Genomic DNA, 20,243 nt, shown 5'->3' with positions numbered 1-20,243 from the left:
ACGCCCCACCCGTTCACATTCACGAGGTCAAAGTATGGGACTGATGTAGCTGAGTCTCTACACACTGAAAGGTGTGGTGAGATTCAGTCAATAACTAGGTCTCTTTCAGCATTGTCCTGAGGCCCTGCCCTGGGACAGCCTGATATCTTTTGATGGAAGGTGACGCTGGAGCTCAGCTTTGTCTCCTGTCAAAACCTACAAGTGAATAATACAATTTTTAAACGTGTTTAGCATTCAGTCATTTAAAAATGATTACAGTTAATATCTATACAGTGTTTATTTGAATGCAGCAGGTCCATGTAAGCTCTGCACTCATGTTGATTCAAGTGGTTGAACACTTGTAATTCTGAACATATAGTCCAATATAATCAGGTGGAGGACATGGATCTTGTACCTTATATGACATGGATCATGGATCCTGTAAAGAAAACGCAGTATTGGTGATTCTAATAATGTAGTGTTTGCATTTATTTTTCACAGACGGTTAAAGAACAGATGTTGACCCATGAAGGATAGGATTGGGATGGGTGATTAAAGGGCTGAAGGCATGGTTTTTGAGAAAGAAATTAAGTTGGTAAGTTAATTAGTTGGTTAAGGATTAATTATTATTAATAGTTAATTCAGAAACAAAGGTTCTGAACTTAAAGAGGGGTAACTTTGAAGGTATGAGACGTGAATTAGCTAAGATAGACTGGCAAATGACACTTAAAGGATTGATGGTGGATATGCAATGGCAAGCATTTGAAGGTTGCATGGATGAGCTACAACAATTGTTCATCCCAGTTTGGCAAAAGAATAAATCAAGGAAGGTAGTGCACCCGTGGCTGACAAGAGAAATTAGGGATAGTATCAATTCCAAAGAAGTAGCATACAAATTAGCCAGAGAAAGTGGCTCACCTGAGGACTGGGAGAAATTCAGAGTTCAGCAGAGGAGGACAAAGGGCTTAATTAGGAAGGGGAAAAAAGATGATGAGAGAAAACTGGCAGGGAACATAAAAACGGACTGTAAAAGCTTTTATAGATATGTAAAAAGGAAAAGACTGGTAAAGACAAATGTAGGTCCCCTGCAGACAGAAACAGGTGAATTGATTATGGGGAGCAAGGACATGGCAGACCAATTGAATAATTACTTTGGTTCTGTCTTCACTAAGGAGGACATAAATAATCTTCCAGAAATAGTAAGGGACAGAGGGTCCAGTGAGATGGAGGAACTGAGTGAAATACATGTTAGTAGGGAAGTGGTGTTAGGTAAATTGAAGGGATTGAAGGCAGATAAATCCCCAGGGCCAGATGGTCTGCATCCTAGAGTGCTTAAGGAAGTAGCCCAAGAAATAGTGGATGCATTAGTGATAATTTTCAAAACTCGTTAGATTCTGGACTAGTTCCTGAGGATTGGAGGGTGGCTAATGTAACCCCACTTTTTAAAAAAGGAGGGAGAGGGAAACCGGGGAATTATAGGCCGGTTAGCCTAACGTCGGTGGTGGGGAAACTGCTGGAGTCAGTTATCAAGGATGCGATAACAGCACATTTGGAAAGCGGTGAAATCATCGGACAAAGTCAGCATGGATTTGTGAAAGGAAAATCATGTCTGACGAATCTCATAGAATTTTTTGAGGATGTAACTAGTAGAGTGGATAGGGGAGAACCAGTGGATGTGGTATATTTGGATTTTCAAAAGGCTTTTGACAAGGTCCCACACAGGAGATTAGTGTGCAAACTTAAAGCACACGGCATTGGGGGTAAGGTATTGGTGTGGGTGGAGAATTGGTTAGCAGACAGGAAGCAAAGAGTGGGAATAAACGGGACCTTTTCAGAATGGCAGGCGGTGACTAGTGGGGTACCGTAAGGCTCAGTGCTGGGACCCCAGTTGTTTACAATATATATTAATGACTTGGATGAGGGAATTAAATGCAGCATCTCCAAGTTTGCGGATGACACGAAGCTGGGTGGCAGTGTTAGCAGTGAGGAGGATGCTAAGAGGATGCAGGGTGACTTGGATAGGTTGGGTGAGTGGGCAAATTCATGGCAGATGCAATTTAATGTGGATAAATGTGAAGTTATCCACTTTGGTGGCAAAAATAGGAAAACAGCTTATTATCTGAATGGTGGCCGATTAGGAAAAGGGGAGGTGAAACGAGACCTGGGTGTCATTATACACCAGTCATTGAAAGTGGGCATGCAGGTACAGCAGGCGGTGAAAAAGGCGAACGGTATGCTGGCATTTATAGCGAGAGGATTCGAGTACAGGAGCAGGGAGGTACTACTGCAGTTGTACAAGGCCTTGGTGAGACCACACCTGGAGTATTGTGTGCAGTTTTGGTCCCCTAATCTGAGGAAAGACATCTTTGCCATAGAGGGAGTACAAAGAAGGTTCACCAGATTGATTCCTGGGATGGCAGGTCTTTCATATGAAGAAAGACTGGATGAACTGGGCTTGTACTCGTTGGAATTTAGAAGATTGAGGGGGGATCTGATTGAAACGTATAAGATCCTAAAGGGATTGGACAGGCTAGATGCGGGAAGATTGTTCCCGATGTTGGGGAGGTCCAGAACGAGGGGTCACAGTTTGAGGATAGAGGGGAAGCCTTTTAGGATCGAGATTAGGAAAAACTTCTTCACACAGAGAGTGGTGAATCTGTGGAATTCTCTGCCACAGCAAACTGTTGAGGCCAGTTCATTGGCTATGTTTAAGAGGGAGTTAGATATGGCCCTTGTGGCTACAGGGGTCAGGGGGTATGGAGGGAAGGCTGGGGCGGGGTTCTGAGTTGGATGATCAGCCATGATCATAATAAATGGCGGTGCAGGCTCGAAGGGCCGAATGGCCTACTCCTGCACCTATTTTCTATGTTTCTATGTTTCTATAATTATTAATTGACCAATGTAAAATGACCCTAGTTTTTATTGTAATTAATATTAATAATTATTATCACTCTATCTAGCTCATCCTCAAGTCTGCCAGTTGTTTTTACCTACTTAGGCTGACTGCAGGTGGAAACATCAATGGTGATGCTTATGATAACTCACCCTGATGCATGCCAGCTTATCTTGGAAGCAGAAAATCACTGCGTGACACTAAAAACACCTCCAATACCACCCAAGTTCCTATCCTGGAGCCCATCCAGTGTTAAGAGTAAATTATCAGGCAATATGGCAGAAAATCACACCTGATTTGTTTAAAAGATTTGGCTGCATATTAGAATTTGAATGTGTTTGCTTTAAATCATCAGCATAAATCACCACTTGCATGAAAACTTGGTTTGCATAACAGGTTTGAGGAAATAATTAATAATGGGAATATTTGTCACTGTCACTGATTTTGGAAAATTTTAGGTGTTGTCGCTACCAGCCTCTTCTTGCTTTGAGTGTTGCTGGCACATTCAGCTTTCTGCCTGTCACCTGCCAGACTCATCAGAATGGTCCTTACTGAAAACGGTGAGACTCTCTGCCAAAGATATGAGCGCTTCTTATTGTGTGACTTCAACTTCTGGGCATGTGCAGAAAAGAAACACTTAGTTCTTTCATATAATAAAGCTCTAATCCCTTTCCCTTGAATTGCATGCAAAGTTAAATTCCTGACCATGTTCCGGGTACTCCCACTTGCAGCTGTGCTACCACTGATCAGAGGGCAGAGTACACTGTGAGAGAAAGCTTGCTGGATCGTCAACACTAATCCCTTCTGAGCCATCCAAGTAGCTGTTGAGGCATTCACAGTAAACGATCTCCAGAGCGTACAAATATCACACACAAGATGTTGGAGGAGCACAGCAAGCTGGGCAACATCTATGGAAAAGAGTACCATTAATGTTTTGGGCCAAGACCCTTCAACAGGACCAGAGAAAAAAAGATGAGGAGTAGAGTTAAAAGGTGAGGGGGGGGGGGGAGGGAGAGACACAAGGTGATTGGTGAAACCAGAAGGGGGAGGGATGAAGTAAAGAGGTGGGGAGTTGACTACTGAAAGAGATACAGAGCTGGAGAAGGGGGAATCTAATAGGAGAGGACAGAAGGCCTCTTTCAGGAAGAAAGAAAGGGGGGAGGAGCACCATGGGGAGGCAATGGGCAGGTAAGGAGATAAGGTGAGAGACTCTTCTTGAGGACTGGCAATCCCTGCACAATAGAGCAACGTGGAACGAGATGGTATATTCGTGTGAGAGCTGTCAGGATAACCGGCTGTGTGGCGTACCCACTTTGTACACCAGCAGGGAGGGTATCCACCTACAGAAAATGCATCTCACGCAGAGGTTTGAATTCTTTCAATGAGGTGCCACTCATCAGGAATGCAAAGGCAAAAACATCATTATCAGAAGAGCACAGCTGGTCAAACAGCATAAGAGAAAGCAGACAACATTTCAGATCAGGGAGCCTTCCACAGAGTTGGGGTAAGAGAAGAGGGGCCTCACTTTTGGAGTATCAGTGGCGAGAGGAGTTAGGTGCTATAGAATGTCATAGGTCAAGACAGATCAGTGATAAGGAATATGATGAGTGCTGACAGTAGCAAAGAAATGGAGTGAAAAACGAACATAAGCACAACAATGGGAATGATGAGAGAGCAGTTCACCTGAAGTTCATTCCAGCTATTTACAATGGGCCTCACTTTGGCAGTGGAGGAGAATGGAGACAGGCAGATAACAATGGGCTCCTTAAGGTTGTCACAGCTGTGAGAGTAGTGGGGATAAACTCCCACTACCTATTAAATATTCCCAATGGCATGTATCTCAAGTAGCCTCTGACAACCAAGTCCAGCTTCGGGCCTTCATGTGTGGTTTAGCTACTAAGCCCAGCGCAACAGCTTCTTCTGACAGGAGATGGAGAAAAGCCAAGTTACTGGTGCCTTAAAACCAGTCGCTTTGGGCAGGTGGGCCCATCAGGTGTAGTTGGCAGCTCATCTGGGAGAAGTGAAAAACCTGATCTCAAACCTCCACTGCCTTTTGTCTACATATACTGCCTTGTGGCTATACCCACTCATGGGGGAGGTTTTGGGGGGTAAACCCCGAGGAAAACTCCGGAACTGGAGTCCCTAAGGCGGTGCACTTTAAGTTCAATGCTGACTGGCAGCTCCTGCGACACTGCTGGTGCCGAACTGTATGGGTCTCTGCCGTTCCTTTAGATTCATCAGCTTCATGGAGAGGGGTAGTGTGCTGCGTGGGTAACAGCACGCTCTCCATATTGTACTGCCCTGGCTTGTGAACTGGCTCACATATCACATGGACAGCTGGGATGCAATATTCATGGTCGACCCTGACCCATGGAGGCCCTCAAGATAGTGAAAGCAAGACAGGGACTGAAAATTAAGGAAGCTCAGGATCAACCCTGTAGGCTGAGTGGACATCCACCGTGGAGTGATGTGTTCACGTTGTGGATCAGAGATGATGTTGCAAGCCACGAGAGTCATTGGAACAGAATTTCATTTATTCATGCTTTATATTCAGTGCAGTTGGATATCACCACAGTATGAGAGGAATTCCATGTACCTGGCCTTTTCTACCTGGTTATTGTCATATTATATGGGTGTTAAAATTTGGAGAGTGGAGAATGGAGAGGAACACATGGTTTGCATTTGGAATTTTATTTCCTAGACTATATAGAAATTGATATTCTCTCTGGGAATTCCTTATAAGCCCTGCAGACAATATCGGCCTCTGCTCATTTGGGAGATGAGAGTGTACGTGCTGAGAAGGGACATTCTCATGTAGCTGCTGTTCTTCTCCTGCTGCTCCCCACTCCTCCTCAAAACGTTAAGGTTCCCAGCCAACTTGCTCTTCCTCCTCCTGCAGCCGATGCTGTTTTCAAATAAGCAGTTTATGTGGCACATAATGATGGAGCCTACAAACGTGCTCGATTATTTCCTGCCAGATGGCCTTGAACTGATGTGGGCAACAGAATCTTTGTTTGGCAGACTTATGTTGTCTTCCAATACAGTCATGGTATTTGTATGGTTCATACTGTGTTGGCCAACTTCTCAATTTTCTGCAGAATAATTGAGCAGCATTTGCACTAAACACATGTAACATGCTGTAAGGGTTCACTGCTAATGTATTGGGCTCCCTGTAATGTTTCACTGCCGATGTAATGGTTTCTCTGTAGCGCAGTGTTTGGGTTATGACTAGAGATAACAGGGGCTTTGGAATATGTGCCATCCAGTGAGAGGTATGTTGATCTTGTGCGTCTGAAAGAAGGGATTTCACAGTCTTTTGTTGGGGAGAGATGAAGAGAGAAGACACGAGTGGAGAGAGTTGGTAGTCCACGGGACAGAGTGGACTGAGGAGTGAGGGTCCGAGGGTTGACTCTGCTCAGATGAGGTTGACAGGGAACAAATGGGCGGAACCGTGAGCTGCAACATGGCACATCAGACTGTGTCATGAGAATAGGCCCTTTTCCTTTTTTGTTTCTTTACTAACCATATAGTCAAATTAAGAATTATAAAGCTCAATCGTTTAATCGCATATTGTGTACTGTTTGTTATTTCGGGGTACTGATTTCTAGGGGAACACATCACGCAGCATCCACGCAAACAAGATTTCTTAAGTTTGGCTGGGCCAGGGGCTGTCTTCCCCTAGATTAAGCTGCTAGCTGAACCTAGGTTTGCACACAATGATACTTCAGTTATCCAAAAATCACTGTCACCTAATTTCTAGATGAAAGAATGAAACAGTATAAAGATGGCCATTCAGCCTTTTGTGTTCATGCTGGCTTTTTTACAAGAGCTGTTTCATTAACTCCATTCCCTTTCTAGTATCGCAGACCACACACTTGATATCCATTTTCTTATATTTAAAAAGTTGACTCATGGAAGTTATTATTGGTGCATTCTCTGGTTGTTTGTTACTAATCACAGCAAAATTAGAGGGAATCCCGTGTGATGACACAGTCTCTTGATATAAACACAAGAGATTCTGAAGATGCTGGAAATGCAGAGTAATAAAAAACAATTCTGGTGGAACTCAATAGGCCAGGCAGCACCGATATTTCAGCCTGAGACCCTTCATCAGGACTGAAAAGGAAGCAGGAAGAATCCAGTGTAAGAGGGTCGGGGAGGGAAGGAAGCACAAACTAGAAGGTTGGAGGTGAAACCAGGTGAGTGGCAAGTAGATGGATGATGGAGTGTGGGGGGGGGATGAAGTGAGAAGCTAGGGGATGATAAGTAGAAAAGATAAATGGCTGAAGAAGGAGGTATCGGATAAGAGAAGAGATTGAACCATGGGAGAAAGTGAAGGAGGAGGGACAGATGGAGGTGATAGGCAAGTGAGAAAAAGTAAGAGGGGTACCAGAATGGGAAATGGTAATAGAGAGGGGGGGAAGGGGAGAGAAGTTACTGGAAGTTACAGAAATTAATGTTCATGCCCTCAGGTTGGAGGCTTACCAGACAGAATATGAGGTGTTTCTCCTCCAAACTGAGAGTGGCCTCATTGTGGCAATGGAGGTCATGGAATAGGAATGGGACTTGGAATTAAAATGGTTGGCCTACGGGAAATCCTGTTTGTGCGGACGGAGCGAACACGCTCGATAAAATGTTCCCCGAATCTACAATGGGTCTTGGCGATGTACAAGAGGTCACACCAGGAGCACTGGATACAGTCTCTTGATACTTTGCTCCTCAAATAGTCCAAGAGAAGCTGCCTCAGCCCTGCAGTCAGTGGTTCATAGCATTGCAATGTCATTTGATCCACCCTGAGGGAAGTGTAATCTGAAATTTACTGCTGCTCCATCTCATCCTACAGTTTCTGCTAGTAAATGGAATTAGTGCAGATTGGTAATTGGTCGTCATAGGCATGATGGGCTGAAGATTTTGCTTCTCTTCTCTATGACACTGTGATTCTATCTTTCTTCCAGTTTCACTGACAGGTTTTCACATCTGTATGTCATCCCTGTTAAAATCATCATGAAGGACAAATTGCATTTTTATATCATGATTTTTGAAATTAGAATTGTTGCCAGTCTGCCTGTGGTATGTTCCTCACCACAGGAATTTCCAAGGAGGTAAAAGTGCTGATGGATAGGACCGTGGAAGGGTGGGGCGCGTCCACTTCTCTCCCACCTTGTTTTCACTGCTGATCTCCATTTGAATCTCCATTGTGAATCAGTATTCAAACTGTTGACGATCAAGCCCAGTTTTAATATTGCTTGCCCATTTAACAAAAATTATAAATTATGGAGAAATATTCTTAAAATATATTAAAATGGTAATGGAACAAGAGGTTTTCTGTCACTTTAGATACATGCTAACTCTCTACAAGAGCATAGCAGTGAACTCTACTCATAGACCTTTCCCCATAGATTTGTAATGTCAATTCCCTTATAAAAGCCCTAACTGAACCTGGTTCTGGATCCTGTCAGGAACAGGGTCTGAAATTGGCTGGAGCACAGACCAAGAGCAAAATTCCAAGATCTACCCTCAGTGGCCACTTTATTAGGAACACTTATACATTTGCTCAGTAATACAAATATCTAATCAGCCAATCATGTGGCCGCAACTTAACGAATAAAAGCATGCCGATATGGTCAAGAGGTTCAATTGTTGTTCATACCAGACATCAGAATGGAAAAGAAATGTGATCGAACTGACTTTGACCATGGAATGCTAGTTGGTGCCAGATGGGGCGCTTTGAGCAGCTCAGAAACTGACGATCTTCTGGGATTTTCACACACACCAGTCTCTAGAGTTTACAGAGAATGGTGTGAAAAACAGAAAACAAACCAGTGAACAGCAGTTTTGTAGGCAAAAACACCTTGTTGATGAGAGAGGTCAGAGGAGAATGGCCAGACTGGTTCAAGCTGACAGGAAGACGACAGTAACTCAAATAACCATGTTGTAACAGTGGTGTGGAGAAACGCATCTCTGAGCACACAACACATCAGACCTTGAAGTGGATGAGCTACTGCAGCAGAAGAACATGAACATACACTCAGAAAGCTCTTTATTAGCTACATGAAGTGCCTTGTAAGATGGCCAGTCAGTGTCTGTCCATTCTTTAAACCTGAATAAAATTCTCAAAAGCAAGAATTTCACCAGTCTTCAGCCTGTCTCAGCTAGCTATCCTACATAATTCTGGATGGAAATATTGAATTTCTCTAGAACATTTAACTTCATGGGTGTCAAAGTCCCAGTGACAAGACTTTGGAGATCAATATCACAGCTGTTGGCACTCCAGTTCATTTTGTACCAACACTTTCCTTTGTACCCACGAGAAAAAAACTGCCAGGCTTTGATTTGTGAGCAGCTGCTTATGTTACATTAGCTTTAACTCTCCCTAAAGGCCCAAGATATGGAAAAAGACACACCATCATTCACAATGCAAAACAAAACTTACACTTCTTTTCAAAAAAAAGGGTGTGATGTTTAATTATACCTTTAATTAGGTCAAATTCTGAGTTGGATGATCAGCCATGATCATAATAAATGGCGGTTCAGGCTTGAAGGGCCGAATGGCCTACTCCTGCACCTATTTTCTATGTTTCTATGTTTCTAAATGATGCATATCAAATTCAAGGCTTTTGAATGCATTCCCAGAGAATAGTCTGAGAGATTTAAAAAAGCTTTTGAATATTTTAGAAATTTGTACCTGGTTCACTCATTCGTAAGAACTGTGTAGCTTAATTAAGTGGTGGAACAATTTCAACATACAAACTGTAGAGTTCAGAATTCCAGCTGACTTGCTGGAATAATGTGGCTGTCATCGTTCCAAGAGCCATGAGCTGGTATTTCTGTTGGCATGAGACATCCTGGGCTGACAGGTTCAGAAATATATCACCCTTTTTTTTTTCCTGGCCCAGTATTAGAATACTTTTGCCATTACCTCTGAATCTGATTCAGAGTCATTCCTAAATTTAGATTTTGCCTGTCATGTCTTAACAGACATATCAAGAAAAGTGTATTTGAAAATGGACTCTTAATGCTAAGTACTCCTTATAGGGATAGATAGTGGTCATCGTTCAATCACACCATCCAGACTTGCCCTTTCTAAGACTGTGGTGGAATAAACAAGCTGACTCTCCAACTCCTGGAGGCAGCCATGAGAACAAGTGGCCTCTGAATGACAAATGGCCTCAGAAGCCCTGCCTCTCCTATAATGCTCCCCATTGTCATAGGGTGTTAAATAATGTTCAAGTATTTGTGGTAATCATAGAGATTGAAAAGTTATTCAAATAAAAACAAAATAGTTCATAAAATATTTTCAAAACATTTAGGTATCTCAAATAACCATGAGTGCTGGAAGGAGATAGAGAGCTTAGTAACATGGTGTCATGACAACAACATCCCTTCAATGGCAACAAAACAGAAAAGCTGGTTATTGACTTCACAAAGAGGTTGGTGCACGTGCTCCTGTGTATATCAATGATGTTGGAGGTAAGAGCTTCAAGTTCCTAGGAGTGAGCATCACCAATAGCTTTTCCTGAACCAACCACATAGAAGTCACAGCCAAGAAGGCTCACCAATGCCTTTACCTCCTCAGGAAGCTGAAGAAGGTTGACATATCGCCATTAACCCTCATCAATAGTACTGATGCACCATGGAAGACATCTTGTCTGGATGCATAGTGGCTTGGTCTGGCCACAAGCAACTGCAGGGAACTGTGGACACAGCTCAGCACATCACAGAAACCAGCCTTTCCTCCATTTGACTCTGTCTATACTTCTTGCCACTTCAAAGTTCAAAGTAAATTTACTATCAAAGTGCGTATACTGTATGTCACACCCTGAGATTTATTTTAATGTGGGTATACTTGATAAATCCATAATAGAATCAGTGGAAGACAGCACCAACTCAGGCGTTCAACCAAGTGTGCAAAAGACATATGCTGTACAAATACAAAAAGAAATAATAATAATAAATAAAGCGATAAATATCAAGAACTTGAAATGAAAAGACCTTGAAAGTGAATCCACAGGTTATGAGCAACACACATAAAAATTGCTGGTGAATGCAGCAGGCCAGGCATCATCTATAGGAAGAGGTACAGTGTTGTTTCAGGCCGAGACCCTTCGTCAGGACTAACAGAAAGAAGAGGTAGTAAGAGATTTGAAAGTGGGAGGGGGAGGGGGAGATCTGAAATGATAGGAGAAGACAGGAGGGGGAGGAATGGTGCTGGACAGGTGATAGGCAAAAGGGATATGAGAGGATCATGGGATGGGAGGCCTAGGGCAAAAGAAAGGGGGAGGGGGGAAGCCCAGAGGATGGGCAAGGAGTATAGTGAGAGGGACAGAGGAAGAAAAAGGAGAGAGAGAGAGAGAGAGAGAGAGAGAGAGAGAGAGAGAGAGAGAGAGAATAAATAAATAAATAAACAAATAAATGACAGATGGAGTACAAAGGGGAGGTGGGGCATTAACAGAAGTTAGAGAAGTCAATGTGCATGCCATCAGGTTGGAGGCTACCCAGACGGAATAGAAGGTGTTGTTCCTCCAACCTGAGTGTGGCTTCATATTTATAGTAGAGGAGGCCGTGGACAGACATATCAGAATGGGAATGAGATGTGGAATTAAAATGTGTGGCCACTGGGAGATCCTGCTTTCTCTGGCGGTCAGAGCGTAGATGTTCAGCGAAGTGGTCTCCCAGCCTGCGTTGGGTCTCGCCAATATATAGAAGGCTGCGTCAGGAGCACCGGACGCAGTATATCACCCCAGTTGACTCACAGGTGAAGTGACACCTCACCTGGAAGGACTGTCTGGGGCCCTGAATGGTAGTGAGGGAGGAAGTGAAAGGGCATGTGTAGCACTTGTTCTGCTTACAAGAATAAGTGCCAGGAGGGAGATCAGTGGGGAGGGATGGGGGGGACGAATGGATAAGGGAGTCGCGTAGGGAGCGATCCTGCGGAAAGCGGGGGGGGGAGGGAAAGATGTGCTTAGTGGTGGGATCCTGTTGGAGGTGGCGGAAGTTACGGAGAATTATATGTTGGACCCGGAGGCTGGTAGGGTGGTAGGTGAGGACAAGGGGAACCCTATTCCTAGTGGGGTGGCAGGAGAATGGGGTGAGAGCAGATGTGTGTGAAATGGGAGAGATGGGTTTGAGAGCAGAGTTGATGGTGGAGGAAGGGAAGCCCCTTTCTTTAAAAAAAGGAGGACATCTTCTTCGTCCTGGAATGAAAAGCCTCATCCTGAGAGCAGATGCGGCAGAGATGGAGAAATTGTGAGAAGGGGATGGCATTTTTGCAAGAGACAGGGTGAGAACAGGAATCATCCAGGTAGCCGTCAGAGTCCATAGGCTTATAGTAGACATCAGTAGATAAGCTGTCTCCAGAGATAGAGACAGAAAGATCAAGATAGGGGAGGGAGGTGTCGGAAATGGACCAGGTAAACTTGAGGGCAGGGTGAAAGTTGGAGGCAAAGTTAATGAAGTCAATGAGCTCAGCATGCGTGCAGGAAGCAGCGCCAATGCAGTCGTCGATGTAGCAAAGGAGAAGTTGGGGACAGATACCAGTATAGGCTTGGAATATGGTTATGAGAACATTTCAATGATGCAGTGAGTGAAGCTAAGAGAAATTATCTCCAGCAGAGCAGTAAATTTATTCAGTAAAACAGTCAGCATAATCAAAAATCCCCCCCTTCCTTTCCAGTCCTGATGAAGAGTCTTGGACCAAAATATCGACTGTTTGCTCTTTCCCATAGATGCTGCCTGGCCTGATTTCCTCCAGCATTTTCTGTGTGTTGCTTTACATTACCAGCATCTGAAGATTTTCTCCTGTTTGAGCATAATCAAAAACCTCATTTACCCTGGAATTTCTCTCTTCTCCCTCTTCCATCACACAGAAGATACAAATCCTTGAAAATTTGTACAACCGTGCTCAAGGACACTTTCTACTCTGCTGCTAAGTGGTTGCTTAGAACGATAAGATGGACTCTCGACCTTGCAGTCTATCTCGTTATGACCATGCACCTTGTTGCTTACCTACACTGTACTGTCTCCACAGCTACTGCACTTCATTCTGCATTCTTTTATTGTTTTATCTTGTTCTACCTCAATCACTGTGTGATGATTTGATCTGTATGAATAGTATGCAAAACAATCTTTTCACTGTATTCCAGGAAATGTAACAAAAATAAACAATTCCAGTTAACCAATTTCAATAGGTAAAGCACATTAAGATGTCAATAAATCATTAAAACCATTAAAATAATATAATTTGAACATTCACTTCATTTAATTTTTCCCCCCACAGATTTTCAACTGTAGCTGGGGCAGAGTCCATAATGCATCATTCCCATTTCTTCAGTTCCTTATTTAACCTCCTCCGTGAAGAATCCCATATTCAAGTGGAATCTTGTCAACTGGTCTTAGGCTTTTATTAAATATGTTAAAAGATACATAAAACCTGCTTTCAAAACAGCAATTTGCCAGCCAGTTGTAAATCCATTTGACTTCACAGAAAGCCAGGTAAAAACCAGTCAGCCTAACAGTTGATTCAATAGTCAAACCCACTTTATTCTTCAATATACCTGAGAAAGCTGATGAGAGAATTACTGGCACTTATTTAAAAATATTGAATTTAGATGTCGCAATTTAACAACACTTTAAGAACATTGGAGGGCGGAGCATAGTCACGATGGCACTAAAAGCAACTCCTTTGCTTGAATCTTCAGAAACAGCTCTATTTCTATCTTTGATATCTCTTTTTTTCCCTTTCAAGGTTCTTTTGAAGATCCTGACCTGGAGTTACATTCTGGCTTTGGTTCTCGCAGGAATGAGATTCGTTCTCAGGACCTCACAACCGGCCGCTTTTTGATATCCCAAGGACACGGCCCGAAAGACTAGTGTGCCTTCAGGGTGCCAGATTTTTTGTGGCTCTGGAGATGGGCTGATTCAAGGTGACACGGGAGAACATGGAAGATCAGAAGCAACGAGCTAGCTGTCGTGGGCTGAGAGTCCAGAGAACTGAGTTCTTTGGGCACAGAGCTCAGAAAAAGTGAAAAAACAGAATTTTAACACCATAAATCAACAAGTTATTTATTATGAGTCCTCTCTCACTGTGAAACAGGGACACCTCTTTTTCCCTTACTAGGGAGAGAGAGAGAGAGCGCCTGTGGTATGTTGACTTACTGGGTGAAAGAGTAGTCTTTGGGATACTGCGAAGTCTGTGTCCTTATTGATGCTTTGCTGCACGCTTGAGTGCTCGATGGAAGGTGTCAATGCTTTTTTGCTGGTGGGGGGTGGAATCGTCGCCTTGCTGCTGCTTGTGTGTTGGAGGGAGGGGAGCTGGGGGGGCTTCGGGGTTCTGACATTTTACTGTCATTCATTCTTTGGGGCACTCTTCTGTTTTCATGGATGTTTGCAAAGAAAAAGAATTTAAGGATGTATATTGTATACGTTTCTCTGACATTAAATGTATCTATTGAACCTACTGAAATATCTCTCTTTGCTTTTCTTTATCCACCTGAATTCTTTCAACCACAATCATTGAGGCATGACACAATGTCTCAATTGAAGGGAAGTCTTTTTTTAGTTCCGCATCTGTACCTTCTAAGCCAAACATTTTATGTCCTTCATGTTCTATATTAACCCAATCTTTTTTTTTACATTGCTTCCGAAATATTTTCATCTTTTCAACCTTTCTAAGACTTTTGCAACTTTCCTAAGGTGTGCTGGCCAAAATTGCACACAATGCTCTAGCTGAAGCCTGACAAATGAGCAAGGCTTTTGCACAATCCCTATATTCTATCCACTGACATACTGACTTACAGTGCCGGCAATCTCTGATTGGAGTTCAATTCCCACCACTGCCCGTGAGGAGTTTGTATGTTCTCTACGTGACCCTGGGGGTTTTCTCCAGCTGCTTCAGTTTCATCCCACATTCCAAAGATGTGCAATTACGGTCAGTAAGTTGTGGGTATGTTACCTTGATGCTGGAATCGTGGTGACACTTGCACGTTGGCCAGCACAATCCCTGCTGATTTGACTTGATGAAAACAGCACATTTCATTATATGCTTCAATGTGTCAATGTACTTCTGACAAATAAAACTAATCAAATTATTTTTCCACATTAGTTCAACTACGGAATGTCACATAACACTCACCATCCAGAGGATGTTCTCTTAAGACCATAAGACAATAAATCACTGGTGCAGAATTGGACTATTTGGCCCATCGAGTCTGCTTTGCCATTTAATCTTGGCTGATTTATTTTCCCATTCAAATCCATTCTCCTGTCTTCTCCCCTTAATCTTTGCAGCTATTACTAATTAAGTACCTGTCAACTTCCACTTTAAATATATCCAACTTGGCCTCCACAGCCATCTGTGGTAATGAATTCCACAGATTCATCAACTCTGGTTTAAGAAATTCCTCCTCATCTCTGCTCTAAAGGGATATCTTTCTATTCCAAGGCTATGTGTCTGATCTTAGACTCTCCCACGATTGAGAACATCCTCTTCACCTCCATTCTATCTAAACTTTTCAATATTAAGTAAATTTTAATGAGATAAACCCTCATTCTTCTGAACTCCAGTGAGTCTCAGCCCAGAACCACCAAACACTCCTGATAGTCTAATCCTTTCATTCCTGGAATCATTCGTGTAAACCTCTCATAGATCCTCTCTAATTCTAGCAAATCCTTTCCTAGTTAAGGAACCCAGAACTATTCACAATGCTCCAAGTCTGAACAATGTTTTATAAAGCCTCAGCATTACATCCTTGCTTTTATATTTTAGTCTTTTTGAAATGAAAGCAAACGTACCACTTGACTTCCTCACTACCACCACAACTTGCAAGTTAATCGTTGGGGAATCCTGCACCAGGACCCCCAAGTTCCTTTGTGCTTCTGATTTCTGAATTCATTCCCCTTTTCAATAATAGCCCATGACTTTATTCCTTCTACCAAAGTACATGACCATACACTTCCCTACACTATATTCCATCTGCCATTTCTTTGCCTGTTTTCCTAATCTATCCAAGTTCTTTTGCAAACTCCCTGCTTCCTCAACACACGAACTCCTCCACCTATCTGTGAATTGTCAACTTGGGCACCAAGCCACCAATTCTGTCATCCAGATCATTAACACTGACCCCTACAGAACAGCGTTCTGTCACCAGAATCCAACCTGAAAGGGGCCCCTTTATTCCCACTCTTTGCCTTCTGCCACTCAGCCAATCTTCTATTCATGCTAATATCTTTCCATGGGCTTCAGTTCAAGAAAGCCTTTTTATAATTGATTTCTGTAGACTCTTAAATGTTCAAAGGTTAATAAGGTTCCAGTGTTGATTGTACAACATATTATGGGCTGGACTGGAGATTGAGATGAAATGGATCAGGTCAAAGTGGGGGGAGAGGCTTCTATTGGTCCTATTTACTCTGGAATTCAATAGTGCTGACCTGCATAGTTAAATCCCGTAACACAGCCAAAATAATTTAAGCCTGCTGTTATTTGGAGTGAACTAGCCTCTCACAACATACAATGCTGATGATCTTACTCTCACCAGAGAGCACGATGAAAGTTCAGTGAGTGTGTTTATTTTCACTGGGTGCAGGAAATTGGAGATCTCTTCAGTAACCCTGAGTGTCAACTATTTAGCACATTCAACCAAGATAAACAGAACTTAATTCAGATCTTAAATTCCTTGGCATCACAGAAATCCTTGCAGAGCATTATTAAATGAAAGGTAACATTCTATTTCCGTAATGTTCTGGCACTCATATATGAGGAAAGAATACAAAATGAAAAGCCAGTTAAAATATAGGAATGTAAAGAAGTTGATTTCAAAGGTCTGAGAGAAATGCATGGGAATGGTAAAATGTAAGTCAGAATGGACAAAAAAGATGTGGAATTGGATCAAAAGAATTGAGGCAGATCAAGACTGCACTTTTTATATCTCCATTGATTTTTATTTCACATGGTAGGCTTATTCAGAAAGTCAGAAGGCATGGGATCCAGGGAAGTTTGGCCAGGTGGATTCAGAATTGTCTTGCCTGCAGAAGGCAGAGGGTCGTGGTGGAGGGAGTACATTCAGATTGGAGGATTGTGACTAGTGGTGTCCCACAAGGATCTGTTCTGGGACCTCTACTTTTTGTGATTTTTATTAACGACCTGGATGTGGGGGTAGAAGGGTGGCTTGGCAAGTTTGCAGATGACACAAAGGTTGCTGGTGTTGTAGATAGTGTAGGGGATTGTCAAAGATTGCAGAGAGACATTGATAGGATGCAGAAGTGGGCTGAGAAGTGGCAGATGGAGTTCAACCTGGAGAAGTGTGAAGTGGTACACTTTGGAAGGACAAACTCCAAGGCAGAGTACAAAGTAAATGGCAGAATACTTGGTAGTGTGGAGGAGCAGAAGGATCTGGGGGTACATGTCCACAGATCCCTGAAAGTTGCCTCACAGGTAGATATGGTAGTTAAGAAAGCTTATGGGGTGTTAGCTTTCATAAGTCGGGGGATAGAGTTTAAGAGTCATGATGTAATGATGCAGCTCTATAAAACTCTGGTTAGGCCACACTTGGAGTATTGTGTCCAGTTCTGGTTGCCTCACTTTAGGAAGGATGTGGAAGCATTGGAAAGGGTACAGAGGAGATTTACCAGGATGCTGCCTGGTTTAGAGAGTATGCATTATGATCAGAGATTAAAGGAGCTAGGGCTTTACTCTTTGGAGAGAAGGAGGATGAGAGGAGACATGATAGAGGTGTACAAGATAATAAGAGGAATAGAGAGAGTGGATAGCCAGCACCTCTTCCCCAGGGCACCACTGCTCAATACAAGATGACATGGCTTTAAGGTAAGGGGTGGGAAGTTCAAGGGGCATATTAGAGGAAGGTTTTTTACTTAGAGAGTGGTTGGTGCGTGGAATGCACTGCCTGAGTCAGTGGTGGAGGCAGATACACTACTGAAGTTTAAAGGACTACTAGACAGGTACATGGAGGAATTTAAGGTGGGGGCTTATATGGGAGGCAGGGTTTGAGGGTCGGCACAACATTGTGGGCCGAAGGGCCTGTACTGTGCTTAACTATTCTATGTTCTATTTAAAACTGGCCTAAATCTGTCATAAGTTTTATCGCAAGTCTACATAATAATAACATTCTTACTTATTTAGTCCTGGTGAAGGGTCTTGGCCCGAAACTTCGAATGTTTACTCTTTTCCATAGACGTTGCCTGGCCTGCTGAGTTCCTCCAGCATTTTGTGTATGTTGCTTCTCACTTCTATAAATTAAGCTGAAGGACAAATTAAAAATGTTACACGTTAACTGCCATTTACATGGTTCTCAAACGACCGCAAGGAAAGGAAGCTGTACATGATTGAAGGTGAAGCAAACTATCCTACAATCATAGAGAATGGTATTGGATTGCATAATTTATGAATAACAGATTAGAGTAATAGCAAATGAAGATCAATGATTTTCCATTCTATCCATTTAATTCTTAAGTACTGAAAGCAGAAATCTGGCTAAAATTAAGTCACTTAATGTGAATTATATTAGATTTGTCTTCTTTGTTTGACAGAATTATTTCTGTTTGCACAATCCATTAGCAAAATGAATGACAAATGTTAGCATCAATCTATAATTTAAAAATTGAGATTTTGTCTGAGATTGCCCACCTGGCCTTAAGATCCCGCTAGCACTTGGCATGTTTTGCACAGAGACTTTATTGGTGAAAATTGTGCTAGTATCTGCAGTTCTTCCATTGAGCTTGAATCTGAGACAAAATATCAGGAAAAAAACTATAATTAAAGTGCTATATACAGCAACTGACTCAGAAGAAGGAAAAATAGATGGAGAAAGAAAAAGAGACTCATGAAGCCCTCGAGATAGGATGTGAATGGAAGAGATGTTGGTGATCAGCACTAGATTGACTGGCCTAGTAACAGGTACAGTAAGTAGTATCAGAAATATTTACATTTTTCTACCAGGCTGGCCACCCTAAGTATAGATAGCTCAATCTGGTCAGGTGCTCACATTCTACTAATAGAAAGATGTAAAGCAGTGAAGCCCTGAAGAGCAACACATACAAAATGCAGAAGGAACTCAGCAGGTCAGGCAGCAGCTATGGAAAGGAATAAAGAGTTGTCATTTCAGGCTGAGACCTTTCATCAGGACTGGAAAGAAAGGGGGAAGAAGCCAGAATAAGGAAGTGGAAGAGAGAGGGGAGGGAGTCCAAGCTAGAAGGTGATAAGTGAAGCCAGATGAGTGGGAGACTAAGAAGGCAGGGGAAGGGAGATGAAGAGAAGCAGGGAGGTGCTATCTCCCTTCATACCCCCTCCACCACCCACCTACCTTCCCTTTACCTAGTATCATCTATCACCTTCTAGCTTGTACCCCACCTTCATATTCAGGCTTTTCCACCTTTCTTTCCAGTCCTAATGAAGGGCCTCAGCCCGAAATATCAACACTTCATTCCTTTCCATAGGTGGTGCCAGATCGGCTGAGTTGATGAAGTGTTTTGTGAGTGCTACTCTGGACTTCCAGAATCGTGTAGAATCTCTTGTGTTTATGATTTGGAACCTGAAAGAGACATTGTAGTCTATGTACAAACTTGACAAAAGTGCCATGAGTAAGAACTGCAACTAATCAAGACAACTGAAAGAACCAGACCTTTACATAAAGGAGACTGAAGTTATGCTATAGATACACAGAGCCTCGATGAGAAACTGAGTTGTTCTTGCTGTGACTCAGTAGGAAGGATCATAGAGCCTTGGAGGAAGTTTTACCAAAAAACCCAGATTTCAAGGAGTTAAGTTATTGTGAATAGAAATGAAAGAAACTATGGTGCTTTGGAGACACTTGAGCCTGCAGATGCTAGAATCTGGAGCAAAGAAACAAACTGCTGTAGGAGCTCAACAGATCAAGTAGGGGAAAGGAATCCTCGATATTTTTGGTTAAGATCTTACATAACAACTGAGAGGTGAAAGGGAAGACTAGTTTGATAAGTCTTGTAGCTTGGAAGATGAAGGGTGTTTTGGTGGAGGTTTTCATCATATTTGGAGAACTTACAGAGATAAATTGTTTCTGATGGTTTTGGAGTCTAAGACTAGGAGCTAGAATCTACATGGAGAAGATACTTGCAATGCAGATTTCTACCGTACAAAAACATCAACTATTTATTCTTCTCAATAGATGTTGCCTGACCTGTTGAGTTCCTCTAGCACCTAGTGTGTGCTGCTGAAAAAATTCCAGCATCTGCAGAATCTCTTGTGTTTATGATAATTAATAGTGTTAATTGTTGATTTTAAACTAGAGACTGATAGGCTTCTATTGTGCAAATAATCAAGATTTATGGGGAAGATGTGGGTAAGACACATATCAATCCTGATTCTCAAGTACATGTCCAGTGA

Source organism: Mobula hypostoma, chromosome 3, assembly GCF_963921235.1.
Source record: "Mobula hypostoma chromosome 3, sMobHyp1.1, whole genome shotgun sequence".
Classification (NCBI taxonomy): domain Eukaryota; kingdom Metazoa; phylum Chordata; class Chondrichthyes; order Myliobatiformes; family Myliobatidae; genus Mobula; species Mobula hypostoma.
Note: the sequence above shows the minus strand (reverse complement) of the source record.